General features: G+C 54.8%; 1 non-coding gene across 1 annotated transcript in view; it reads left to right on the top strand.

Moving 5' to 3' along the window:
- The first annotated feature begins 3260 nt into the window (after positions 1-3260).
- LOC126197274 (small subunit ribosomal RNA) overlaps positions 3261-5000 on the top strand; it is a 1909-nt gene continuing 169 nt past the window's right edge. The window contains exon 1 of the ribosomal RNA XR_007539650.1: positions 3261-5000. This exon is cut by the window's right edge and continues 169 nt beyond it. This is a non-coding gene — a ribosomal RNA (small subunit ribosomal RNA).

Genomic DNA, 5000 nt, shown 5'->3' with positions numbered 1-5000 from the left:
GTCTGTGCGCGATTGCGTGCTCACAGTACGGATTCCGATGCTGAGCGATCAGCTAGGAAGCGCCCCAACCATGTCGGTCCCCATGGGCGTTGCACTCGCAGTCGCAAAGACTCTGGCAATGGCTAAAAGCGCTCCGCAATATATCACGCAGACGGGTAATGACGGTCCGAGCGCTCAGTGTGAGGAGAGCATTACTGAGCCCTGACCCACAAGCAGGTTGTAGCGTATCCCACCCGCAGACATGTGACGTTGTCACACGACCAGTTGTCACTAATCGACTCATTGCTGATAATCATATGCCATACACCGGGGAAAGCTGCCGCAAGGGGTAGCTACGTAGTGCAGTCGCACCTCTACTACTGTACAGAGATAGAACACCACGAGACTGCAACCAGATTAAACTGATACATGGCGCTGATAACTAATAGATGCAGAGCCATCGGAATATAGATGACATACGACATACAACTGTCCCTATACATGCTGACAGTCTGTGCACACAATGTGAACTACACGTCACCCAGACACCCTATCACACACTACTCTCTGGCTGTAACAGACACAGACACAATATCTAAGCACCACCATGGAACAACATCCAGTGCATCCTCTCCGCCACATTACACCATTCACACTATGATAACAAAACCAGGAGGTCCACCCCAAAAACAGAATATCTCACTCTTCCAACAACCATCATTACGCAGATAAGCCACAAACACCCACACATGTGCTACACAGGGGTGCAGCCAACACCACCACACTGGCGTGTCTCACAGCATATAAGCAATGGCAGGAATGAAAGACACAGGTCTGCCACTCCCTTGCCACACCCACAGAACCGGCGCACCACCTCCCCTGAGCCAAAGGTGCATCCTGACGTGACACATCTCAGGGTGCCTCAGGCGTCCACTTACCATCATCACTATGAACGAACCTCGTCCCCTCCCCCCCTCATACACCATCCCTTAACCTAACCCATGTTGCGCCTTAACCTAACCTATGTTGCGCCTTAACCTAACCTATGTTGCGCCTTAACCTAACCTATGTTGCGCCTTAACCTAACCTATGTTGCGCCTTAACCTAACCTACGTTGCGCCTTAACCTAACCTACGTTGCGCCTTAACCTAACCTACGTTGCGCCTTAACCTAACCTACGTTGCGCCTTAACCTAACCTACGTTGCGCCTTAACCTAACCTACGTTGCGCCTTAACCTAACCTACGTTGCGCCTTAACCTAACCTACGTTGCGCCTTAACCTAACCTACGTTGCGCCTTAACCTAACCTACGTTGCGCCTTAACCTAACCTACGTTGGGCCCTAACCTAACCTACGTTGGGCCCTAACCTAACCTACGTTGGGCCCTAACCTAACCTACGTTGGGCCCTAACCTAACCTACGTTGGGCCCTAACCTAACCTACGTTGGGCCCTAACCTAACCTACGTTGGGCCCTAACCTAACCTACGTTGGGCCCTAACCTAACCTACGTTGGGCCCTAACCTAACCTACGTTGGGCCCTAACCTAACCTACGTTGGGCCCTAACCTAACCTACGTTGGGCCCTAACCTAACCTACGTTGGGCCCTAACCTAACCTACGTTGGGCCCTAACCTAACCTACGTTGGGCCCTAACCTAACCTACGTTGGGCCCTAACCTAACCTACGTTGGGCCCTAACCTAACCTACGTTGGGCCCTAACCTAACCTACGTTGGGCCCTAACCTAACCTACGTTGGGCCCTAACCTAACCTACGTTGGGCCCTAACCTAACCTACGTTGGGCCCTAACCTAACCTACGTTGGGCCCTAACCTAACCTACGTTGCGCCCTAACCTAACGCACGTTGCGCCCTAACCTAACGCACGTTGCGCCCTAACCTAACCTGTAATTGTTATATGAATTGAAACATTCATGTAGCGTTTCCTAATCGCAACCCTCTCAACATAGGTCAGTGCTCGCACTCTCTGGTGTCCTGCGTATTGATTCATGTTACGGTGCGTACCCTCACAACATCTAGCGAGTGGTGCGTACGTTCCACATGGTCCCGCTATCCACTGTAATGTGTACTGCTGTAAGACTTATATCGCTCCCCTGTCGCCTCTAGTTCGTCAGGCGGGAGTTTGCGTGTTCAATGAGCTTCGCAGCTGTGCAATGGCATTCGCATACGTACGCGGGCCACCTTCCACGTGTTCTCTCGTGCATACGTCGCAGCATGTATGTGGGCTGATGTGGCGTGTCGTGACGCATATCATCCAGGCATGCAAGACCCACTGAATTTGCAAATGTAGATGGACGTCTACGTTTGCTGCCCAAGTTACGCAAATGAACTGGAAATCCGTTGTTGCGCGGTTGTATACGCTGGAGGTGAATCATTGATTGCGACAATCGGTACAGGTATTAACTGGTTGCTTCAGCGACACCCGTCATACCCACGAACGTGAGTGGGCATGTGGGTATGAAGCGATACGCGGCGGTGGCTGGGTGGGACCGTCCCCGGCCGGTGAGGGGGGAGCGCCCGGCGTGCTGGCCGCGCGCTGCGTGGGCGCACGCGCTACAGCCGGCTGGTGGGGGCGCCCAGTGGCAGGCGCGCCGGCCGACGGACGCGGCAGGCGGCGCAGCTGCGCGCCGGCGCACCCAACGCGCGGCGCCGTGCGGCCAAAGTGGGTCCTCGCGGGCCCGGTGCGAAGCGCGGTGGACATCTGCAGTGTGCTGGTCCGATTGAGGACTGTGTGCGTTGAGGATGCGCCGCCGCCCGGCACTCGGCGCCGCGACGCCGTCTGCTGCTCGGTCGCCCCCGCGGTTCTCGCAGGTGGTTTGTATCGCAGCTGTGCGGATGTGTTGGCGCGTGCGCTGTGCTGGGAGAGTTCGCTTTGGCACCCAAGTGGGGCTCTGCCCCTCTGTGGCGCTGGCGTTGGAGCTGCCCGGCCACTGTTTGTGGCCGCGTGTTGTCTCCCGCCGGCAACACCACGACAGCACGCTCCCGGGCCTCTGTCGGCAGCGGCAAGCTCAGTTGGGAGCACGGGTGGTCGCACTGAAAGCGTCTACTCGCCTATCTCCGGGCGATTGCGCCTCTCTCGAACCCGACCAAGTACTTAGGACGGCGCTGCGCGCCGCCGGGACCTGAGAGGGTTTCGAGGTGTATCGTGCAGGGGAGCCCAGCCTCCTCCTGTTTGCGGAATAATTGAGCGGACGCTTGCGTGTTCGCGCGGGCCTCCGGGACACACTCCCGGGCGGCCGGCTGCTCAGCTCTAGTTGACGCAGCTCCCTGGTTGATCCTGCCAGTAGTCATATGCTTGTCTCAAAGATTAAGCCATGCATGTCTCAGTACAAGCCGCATTAAGGTGAAACCGCGAATGGCTCATTAAATCAGTTATGGTTCCTTAGATCGTACCCACGTTACTTGGATAACTGTGGTAATTCTAGAGCTAATACATGCAAACAGAGTCCCGACCAGAGATGGAAGGGACGCTTTTATTAGATCAAAACCAATCGGTCGGCTCGTCCGGTCCGTTTGCCTTGGTGACTCTGAATAACTTTGGGCTGATCGCACGGTCCTCGTACCGGCGACGCATCTTTCAAATGTCTGCCTTATCAACTGTCGATGGTAGGTTCTGCGCCTACCATGGTTGTAACGGGTAACGGGGAATCAGGGTTCGATTCCGGAGAGGGAGCCTGAGAAACGGCTACCACATCCAAGGAAGGCAGCAGGCGCGCAAATTACCCACTCCCGGCACGGGGAGGTAGTGACGAAAAATAACGATACGGGACTCCTCCGAGGCCCCGTAATCGGAATGAGTACACTTTAAATCCTTTAACGAGTATCTATTGGAGGGCAAGTCTGGTGCCAGCAGCCGCGGTAATTCCAGCTCCAATAGCGTATATTAAAGTTGTTGCGGTTAAAAAGCTCGTAGTTGGATTTGTGTCCCACGCTGTTGGTTCACCGCCCGTCGGTGTTTAACTGGCATGTATCGTGGGACGTCCTGCCGGTGGGGCGAGCCGAAGGCGTGCGACCGCCTCGTGCGTGCTCGTGCGTCCCGAGGCGGACCCCGTTGAAATCCTACCAGGGTGCTCTTTATTGAGTGTCTCGGTGGGCCGGCACGTTTACTTTGAACAAATTAGAGGGCTTAAAGCAGGCAAGCCCGCCTGAATACTGTGTGCATGGAATAATGGAATAGGACCTCGGTTCTATTTTGTTGGTTTTCGGAACCCGAGGTAATGATTAATAGGGACAGGCGGGGGCATTCGTATTGCGACGTTAGAGGTGAAATTCTTGGATCGTCGCAAGACGAACAGAAGCGAAAGCATTTGCCAAGTATGTTTTCATTAATCAAGAACGAAAGTTAGAGGTTCGAAGGCGATCAGATACCGCCCTAGTTCTAACCATAAACGATGCCAGCCAGCGATCCGCCGCAGTTCCTCCGATGACTCGGCGGGCAGCCTCCGGGAAACCAAAGCTTTTGGGTTCCGGGGGAAGTATGGTTGCAAAGCTGAAACTTAAAGGAATTGACGGAAGGGCACCACCAGGAGTGGAGCCTGCGGCTTAATTTGACTCAACACGGGAAACCTCACCAGGCCCGGACACCGGAAGGATTGACAGATTGATAGCTCTTTCTTGATTCGGTGGGTGGTGGTGCATGGCCGTTCTTAGTTGGTGGAGCGATTTGTCTGGTTAATTCCGATAACGAACGAGACTCTAGCCTGCTAACTAGTCGCGTGACATCCTTCGTGCTGTCAGCGATTACTTTTCTTCTTAGAGGGACAGGCGGCTTCTAGCCGCACGAGATTGAGCAATAACAGGTCTGTGATGCCCTTAGATGTTCTGGGCCGCACGCGCGCTACACTGAAGGAATCAGCGTGTCTTCCTAGGCCGAAAGGTCGGGGTAACCCGCTGAACCTCCTTCGTGCTAGGGATTGGGGCTTGCAATTGTTCCCCATGAACGAGGAATTCCCAGTAAGCGCGAGTCATAAGCTCGCGTTGATTACGTCCCTGCCCTTTGTACAC

This window comes from Schistocerca nitens, chromosome 7, assembly GCF_023898315.1.
Source record: "Schistocerca nitens isolate TAMUIC-IGC-003100 chromosome 7, iqSchNite1.1, whole genome shotgun sequence".
NCBI classification, from domain to species: domain Eukaryota; kingdom Metazoa; phylum Arthropoda; class Insecta; order Orthoptera; family Acrididae; genus Schistocerca; species Schistocerca nitens.
The sequence above is the reverse complement of the archived record's forward strand: the minus strand, read 5'-3'. Positions and strand labels throughout refer to the sequence as shown.